The sequence below is a fragment of the Phacochoerus africanus genome, chromosome 4, assembly GCF_016906955.1.
Source record: "Phacochoerus africanus isolate WHEZ1 chromosome 4, ROS_Pafr_v1, whole genome shotgun sequence".
Lineage (NCBI taxonomy): Eukaryota > Metazoa > Chordata > Mammalia > Artiodactyla > Suidae > Phacochoerus > Phacochoerus africanus.
Window position 1 is genome coordinate 7,334,132 of NC_062547.1, and position 9,054 is coordinate 7,343,185.

Below are 9,054 nucleotides of genomic sequence, written 5' to 3' on the forward strand. Positions count from 1 at the left end.
GTTAAGGAGCTGGCATTGCTGTGGCTCTGGCGTAGGCCGGCGGCTACAGTTCCAATTGGACCCCGAGCCTGGGAACCTCCATATGCGACGGGTGCGGCCCTTAAAAGCAAACAAAACAAAACAAAAAAAGTGAAGAGATGGCCCACAAAAGGGTGCAGGAGTTCCTGTTGTGGCTCAACTTACAAACCCAACTAGAATCCAGGATGTGGGTTCGATCCGTGGCCTCTCTCTGTGGGTGAAGAATCTGGCATTGCTGAATCCGGCATTGCTGCAGTGCAGGTCGCAGATGCGGCTTGGATCTGGCATTGCCGTGGCTGTGACGGAGGCCTGCAGCTGCAGCTCTGATTCAACCCTAAAACTTCTGTATGCCACAGGTGCGGCCCTAAAAAAAAAAGGGAAGAAGAGAAAAAAGTGAATATTAAAAAGAAAAAAGGATGAGCAGCATTAGGGGGACCCACCAAGGTGTGGTGTGCCCTGAGCCCTGGCCCTGGCAGCAGTGGGGAGCTCTTAGCACCCCCAGGCCAATCATGCATGAAGAGGCAGGTGTTACCCCTCGGGAGATCTGGCTCTCAGTAGAACTTGGCCATGGCCAAGCAGGAAGGCAGCCCAGGAAATTAATTCCTCCACCTCACTCTATTCCCTCCCTCCCATCTCCTTCCTCTTGTCCAAACCCAAGCAGCAGCCAGAGGCCCCTAGAGCTCAGTTTCTGGGGGTCTAGAGGGCAGCCTTTGGGGTACAGAGCAGCGCAGAGACGGGAGGCAGTGGATCTGATGAGCACAAACTGCTTCCCTGACCAGGTGAGGCTGCTGAGGTGCGGTGGGTCGGGGGGCGTGCGGGGACTGGGGGGGTCTAGGAGGGGCCTCACTTGCACCAAGCGGTGTTAAGTAAGGACTGGACAGGACCCAGGCCTTGAGGCAGGGCTGGATGAGGAAGGAGGGGAGGGCCCGGGGCTGATGGCGCGTGGATGGCCCTTTTCAGTAGGGAAAGTAGCCAAAAAGGGGCCTGGGTGCCTGGGTCTGGTGGGAGATGGGGACCGGAAGGTGCCCAGGAGACTCCAGGGCATGGTTAGGAGCATGGCCCTGATTCCAGTCCAGCGCGGTCATGGGCAAGTGGCCTCAGTGTCCCCATCTGTAGCTGGGGATCATAAAACCCATCTCACGGGAGGGGAGGTTGCAGGGAGACACTGGTGAGATAGTGAGTGTAAAATGCCTTCGGCTCACTCAGGAAATGTTTTCTCTGCCTGTGGAGATGGAGAAGCCCAAAGAGTGGGCCCAGGCCACGGATGCTGAGAGGCCTCTTGCCAGCCAGGGCCTCCAGCCACTCTCACCATGTTGGAGAGATGGCCGTTTCCCCAGCATCCAGCAATAATTTAGCCAAAAGATATTCAGTTTTACTTTGTTTATTTATTTATTTTAGGGCCACACCTGCAGCATGTGGAGGTGCCCAGGCTAGGGGTCTAGTCAGAGCTGCAGCCATCGGCCTACGCCAGAGCCACTGCAACACCAGATCCTAGCTGTGTCTGCGACCTACACCACAGCTCACGGCAATGCCCGATCCTTAGCCCACTGATCGAGGCCAGGGATTGAACCCGCAACCTCATGGTTCCCAGTCAGATTGTTAACCACTGAGCCATGACGGGAACTCCTCAGTTTTACTCATTTTTGGCAACACCCACAGCACATGGAAATTCCCAAGCCAGGGAATGAACCCGAGTCACAGCTGTGACAAAGTCAGATCCTTAACCTGCTGAGCCATAAGGGAACTCTGTGATATTCAGTTTCACATTTAAAAATGTTTTTCTCCCAAAGTTTTATGTTGACAATTTTTCTTTCTTTCTTTCTTTTTTTTTTTAAGGGCCTCACCCGCGGCATATGGAGGTTCCCAAGCTAGGGGTCTAATCGGAGCTACAGCCACCAGGGAATTCCTTCCTTTACTTCCTTATCCATGTAAACGTGTATGTGTAACATGTATTTGCTACCATATGAAAGTGAGTTGCAGGCAACTTGAACTTTGCACCTAAATACTCTGCAAGTGTCGCTTAAGAATAAGGAACCATGGAGTTCCTGTCACCACTCGGCAGTAATGAACCTGACTAGTATCCGTGAGGATGCAGGTTTGATCCCTGGCCTCAATCAGTGGGTTAAAGATCTTGTGTTGCCATGAGATGTGGTGTGGGTCACAGACGCAGCTCGGATCTGGCGCTGCTGTGGCTGTGACATGGGCTGGCAGCGACAGCTCTGATTCAGTTCTTAGCCTGGGAACTTCCATATGCCTTGGGTGCAGCCCTAAAAAAGACAAAAAAAAATAATAATAATAAAGAACCACCAGAAGTCACTGTTAATATCTCAAGATATTTACTATTGATACTCTATCAATCTGTTACGGGTGGAATTATGACCCCTAAAAATGAAGTCCTACTCCTAAATATCTCAGTACGTGATCTGACTTGGAACCAGAGTCATTGCAGATGCAATTAGTTAAGATGAAGTCTTTAGGGTGACCTAACCCAATATGACTGGTGTCCTTTAAAGAAGGGGAATTTTTTTTTTTTTTTAGGGCTGCATCCATGGCATATAGAGGTTCCCAGGCTAGGAAGATGAAGGCAGAGATCAGGGCGATGCTTCTACAAGCCAAGGAATGCCATAGATTTGCCAACAAACCACCAGCAGCGAGGCGAGAGGCCGGGAATAGATTCTCTCTCAGCTCTTAGGAGGAAGGAATCTTGCTGACATTTTAATCTTGGACTTCAATCCTCCAGAGCTGTGAAACGATACGTTTCTGTTTCAGCCACCCAGTTTGTGGTACAATTGTGTCAAAAATGTTCCTTTACAGCATTAAAAAAGTTGATCCAATCCTAGATCACATGTTTCATTTGGGTCTTGTGTTTCTCTTTTCTTTCCTTTTTTTTTTTTTTTTTGCTTTTTTAGGGCCACATCCTGCAGCATGTGGAGGTTCCCAGGCTAGGGGTCAAATCAGAGCCACAGCTGCTGGTCTACACCACGGCCACACCAATGCAGGATCTGAGCCATGTCTGCCACCTACACCACAGCTCAGGGCAACAACGCCAGATCCTTAACCCAATGATCGAGGCCAGGGATCGAACCTACAACCTCATAGTTCCTAGTCGGATTCATTTCCGCTGCACCACAACAGGAATTCAGGGGCTTGTGTTTCTTGAATCCTCTAATCTACAACCTTCTCCTGTCGCCTTTTTGAGTTATCTTTTAGGGTGTTAACATTCTTCTAGGGTGCAGGCCAGTTCTTTTGTAGAATAACCTGTGATGTACAAATTTGACTGTTTCCTTATTAAATTCACATTTAACATCTTTTATCAAGACATTACATCGCAGGAGTTCCTGCTGTGGCCTAGGGGGTTAAGCATCCAACTGCAGCAGCTCAGGTCACTGCAGGGGTGCAGGTTCGATCCCCAGCCAGCACAGCGGGTTGCTGCAGCTGTGGCATACGGCACAGCTGTGGCTTGAATTTGATCTATGGCCCGGGAACTTCTGCATGCTTTGGGCATGGCTGAAAAGGGAAGAATTATAAAAAGATAGTACGTAGCAGATACAATTTTAAATTAATTTTGATTACAATAATATACGATTTTGGGGGTAAATTAGAAGCTCAATTCCTGTCTGATCCCCTGTTAATTTATGTCCTTATAAGGTCAGACATATTACTGGCAGGTGTCAAGAGGGACCACCCTCCCCCAGCCTCCTTGCCCCCATCAGTGGGAAGGCGGTCAGAGCCTCAGGACCCCTCCTACCCTTGGCAGGACGCCCTGCCTTCTGTGTTCTCGCTCTCGGCGGGCCCACCACCCTACCCCTCCCCGAGGATCATCAGAGCTGGTCCTACTCGTCCCTGTTGCTCCGTTTCACCGCAGGAGCGCAGGCGTCCGAGGGTCTCCATGGCTTCGGCCACCCCCTTTTCTCAGCCCACATCCACCTTCAGCCTCTGACGGCTGCCCTCTGCGGGCCCCAGCACTGATTGTCTACCTTCAGCCCAATCCCCCGTGTCCTCGTTCCTTCTGCAAATGGTCCTTAACCCTCTTGCTCCAGCAGAAGCTTCACCCTCGCTGGGGCACTCGCCCCTCCCTCGTGTCCCGCAGACTTTCCTTTACCCCTTCTGCGCTGGGCCCGGAGGTGGGGTAGGCGTCCTCCCCGTGGCCACTGCTAGACGCGATCCCCTCTCCTCCTTTCAGATGCTCGGGGTGAACTCAAGTTGTCACGTATACCACCCACGGTGCTTAAGGCGTCTCCCGAGCCCAGCATGGCGCATTTCTTGGTAATTCCAGCTCCTGGCTTGCTGTCCTCTCTCCATCCTCCTTGCCTTTTAGTCCTTGGAGACTTCGCTACACACGTGGAAGATCCTACCACCAGGCCTCTCCGTTCCTTGAACTCATCTTCTCCCCCGATCTTGGCTTCCATCTCACCCCAGCCACTCACTCCCATAGCCATACTGAGAGCTGCACTGTCCCATGTGGGAGCCACGGGTCACATGTGGCCACCGAGCATTTGAAATGTGACTCATCTGGGACTTCCCTGATGGCTCAGTGGGTTAAGGATCCAGTGTTGTCACTGCTGTGGCTCAGGTCACTGATGTGGTGTGGGTTCCATCCCCGGCCAGGGGACTTCTGCATGCCACAGCCAAAGAAAGAGAGAAAGCGGAGTTCCTGTTGTTGCTCAGCGGTAATGAACCCAGCTAGCATCCATGGGGATGTGAGTTTGATCCCTGGCCAGTGGTTGGGGATCCAGCGTTGCCATGAGCTGCGGTGTAAGTCCCAGATGTGGCTCGGATCCCGTGTTGCTGTGGCTGTGGCGTGGGCTAGCAACGGCAGCTCTGATTGGACCCCTAGCTTGGGAACTTCCACATGCCGCAGTTGCAACCCTAAAAAAAGCAAAAAGAAAAGAAAGGAAGGTGACTGGTCTGAATTGAGATGTGCCGAGAGTATAATACACATACCAGAGGGAATTCCCTCTGTGGCACAGTGGGTTAAGGATCCAGCATTGCTGCAGCTGTGGCATAGGATTTGATCCCTGGTCTGGGAATTTCCACATGCTGCAGGTGTGGCTCAAAAATAAAAAAAATACCAGAAGAGTTCTCCTGGTGCACTGGGTTAAGGATCCAGCATTGTCACTGCAGCAGCTTGGGTCACTGCTGTGGTGTAGGTTCAGTCCCTGGCCTGGGAACTTCCACATGCTCTGGGCACGGCCAAAAAATAATAAGAAAATAAAATGCATACCAGATTTCAAAGACGTAGCATAGGAAAAAATATAAATTATCATTAATCACATATTGATTGACTACAAGCTGAAATAACATTTTGGATATAAGCTATTAAAATTAATCTTTTACTTTTTTTTTGTCTTTTTGCTATTTCTTGGGCTGCTCCTGCGGCATATGGAGGTTCCCAGGCTAGGGGTCTAATCGGAGCTGTAGCCACCGGCCTACGCCAGAGCCTCAGCAACGCGGGATCCGAGCCGCGTCTGCAACCTACACCACAGGTCACGGCAATGCCGGATTGTTAACCCACTGAGCAAGGGCAGGGACTGAACCCGCAACCTCATGGTTCCTAGTCGGATTCGTTAACCACTGCGCCACAACGGGAACTCCAATCTTTTACTTTTTAAAATATAGCTACTAGAAAATTTAAAAGTACATATGCAGCTCGTGGTACATTTCCATTGGAAGCACCGCTCTAAATCTTTCCACTGCCGATAATGACAGAAACCCTCTCCCTATGACCTCAATCCCAAGCATACTACTCTTCACCCAACACCCCCATCTTTCCAGTTTTTCTAGAACCTTCAGTAAACTTTTGACCTGACTGAAGCCTACACTCCATTGATTTTCATTTATTTTTTTAGGGCTGTGCCTGTGGCATATGGAAGTTTCCAGGCTAGGGGTTGAATCAGAGCTGCATCTGCGACCTACACCACAGCTCACAGCAACGCCGGATCGAGGCCAGGGATCGAGGCCTGCAACCTCATGGTTCCTAGGTGGATCCGTCTCCACTTCGGCATGATGGGATCTCCCCATTAGTCAGGTTCTTAACCTGCTGAGCCACAACAGAAACTCCTATACTCCACTGATTTCACCACCACACTTTTGCTGCCCCTCTTCCCTCTTGGGTCCTTACATCCCTCCTGGAACAGCCTAAATTCCAGGTCAATCACTCCTTCATATGAATGTATTTATTCATTTATTCACCAACTACTTGTTGAAAATCAACTACGTGCTGGAGAATATTCTAGGCACACGGAACATGTCAGGCACATTTCTGTCCTTGGGGAGTTTAGATTTTGGCAGCAGGAGACAACTAATAAATAAGTATATTATATTAGATGCTGGAATAGCAGTTCTCAACTGGAAGCAATTTTGCCCCCCCTCCCCCAAGGGGACATCCAACAATGTCTGGAGACTTTGCCATTGCCAGGAGTGGGGAGGGGCGTCTGGATGGGGTAGAAGCCAGGGAGGCTACTGTGCAGCCCACAGGGCACAGGGCAGCCCCACCTACAAAGGACTGTCCAGCACCAGATGTCAAGAGTGCCCAGATCTAGAAGGTGTCAATATTTTAGGCTGGTCAGGTTTGGGTCAGCCTCACTGAGAAGGTGGCGTTTGGGACGAAGACCAACTGGGCTTCTTATTTTGTTGAGAAAATGAAAGTACCCACCACAGGTGCCCATGTAATCTGCCTTCTCTGCAATCATTGTGGCTAGACCGTTTGTGCCCTGAGCGAAGGGCAAGCCTTCCTCTCCACCTGCTCAAGGTCACCCATCCTGTGTTCTCACCAATTAAATGACCACCTTTGAGCTTCTTCCCCCTCCAGCTGCCGTCTTGCTGTTCCCCTTCCCTTTGCTGCAAACCTCCCTGAAAGAGTTATGTCTTCGTCGCTGCCTCCGAATTCCTTCTTCTCATTTTTCTTGAGCCCAAGAACCTTGCGCTTTTGCTCCCAAACTGCTCCTGATGTGGTCACCAGGCGATTGCATAGAGCTAAATGCAGTCTGTCCCTGGCGCTCAGCTCGCTGACTTACGGGCAGCATCCAGCGCCGTCAATCACGCCTCTGCCTTGGTCTTCTGAGCCAGATGCCCATCTGGTTTTCCTCCCATCTTTCTGGTCTGTCCCTCCCAGAACCCTTCGCTGGTTCCTCCTGGTGCCCCAGAACTCAGCCCTGGATCGCATTCCCATACACGCCTCACCCGGCTTTCCACGGGGTAACATCTTCCACATGATGGTATGTTTATCAAAACTTATTGATGGGAGTTCCATTGTGGTGCAGTGGCAGCGAATCTGACTAGTATCTGTGAGGATGCAGGTTCGATCCCTGGCCTCGCTCAGTGGGTCGGGTATCTGGGCGTTGTTGTGAACTGTGGTGTAGGTCACAGATGTGGCTCAGATCCTGTGTTGCTGTGGCTGTGGTGTAGACTGGCAGCTGTAGCTCCGATTTGACCCCTAGCCTGGGAACCTCCATATGCCATGAATTCAGCCCTTAAAAGAAAGCAAAAAAAAAGAAAAAAAAATTATTGGTGAAACTATGAACCAAGCTACAGATTTTATTTGTATTTCTATTTCGTAAGTAGGACTCCTAGGTGCCCCAAAATTGACTGTTTAGTTGTTTGTTTGTTTCTTTTTAGGGCCACACCTGCAGCATAAGGAAGTTCCCAGGTTAAGGGGCAAACTGGAGCTGCAGCTGCCAGCCTACGTCACAGCAACACCAGATCCAAGCCCCATCTGCGACCTACACCACAGCTCATGGCAATACCGGATCCTTAACCCACTGAGCAAGGCCAGGGGTCAAACCTGCAACCTCGTGGTTCCTAGTCGGATTCGTGAACCACTGAGCCACGACAGGAACTCCTGATACTTTATTTTTAAAACTGAAAGTCTCATTCCCCTAAATCTCCTCAGTCCTGGGCAAGCTGGGACAGTCACCCTATTCACCAGTTCTTCCACTCATGTCCTTTTTTATCTGGTCCAGGATTCAATCCAGATACCATATTGCATTTGGTGGTTCTGTCTCCTTAGTGTTTTTTTTTTATCTTCTTTTTTTCTTTTTTTGTCTTTTTGCTATTTCTTGGGCCGCTCCCGTGGCATATGGAGGTTCCCAGGCTAGGGGTTGAATCAGAGCTGCAGCCACTGGCCTACGCCAGAGCCACAGCAACGCGGGATCCGAGCCGTGTCTAAAACCTACACCACAGCTCACGGCAATGCAGGATCCTTAACCCACTGAGCAAGGCCAGGGACCGAACCCACAACCTCATGGTTCCTAGTTGGATTCGTTAACCACTGCGCCACGACGGGAACTCCTTTTTTCTTTCTTTTTTTTTTTTTTGGTCTTTTTGTCTTTTCTAGGACGGCACCCGCAGCATTCAGAGTTTCCCAGGCTAGGGGTCTAATTGGAGCTGTATCTGCCAGCCTACGCCACAGCCACGCCAGATCTGAGCTGTATCTGCAACCTACGCCACTGCCACGCCAGATCTGAGCTGTGTCTGCAACCTACGCCACTGCTTACGGTAAGCCACTGCTTATGGTAACGCTGGATCCTTAACCCACTGAGCGAGGCCAGGGATCGAACCTACAACCTCATGGTTCCTAGTCGGATTCATTAACCACTGCGCCACGACGGGAACTCCTATCTTCTTTCTTCCTTCCTCAGCTACATATGGACGTTCCCAGGTCAGGGATGGAGAGAGCACCGAATTCTCACCACTAGACCACCAGGGAAGGTTGGGCCAGGGATGGAATCTGAGCCAGAGCTTTGACCTATGTGCCACAGCTGCAGCGATGCTGGATTCTTAGCCCACTGGGCTGGGCTGGGGGTCAAACCTCCACCTCCACAGAGACAAGCTGGATCCTGAACCCACTATGCCACAGCAGGAGCTCCTCCTTAGTGTTTTCTAATCTGCGAACACTTTCTCAGTCTTACCTGGTCTTTCACAACCTTGACGATTCTGAGGAGAACTAACTGGTCAGGTATGACCAATTTGAAAGTCCCTCCGTTTGAGTTTGATGGATGTTTTCTCATGATTAGACTAGACATGGATTTTGGGGAA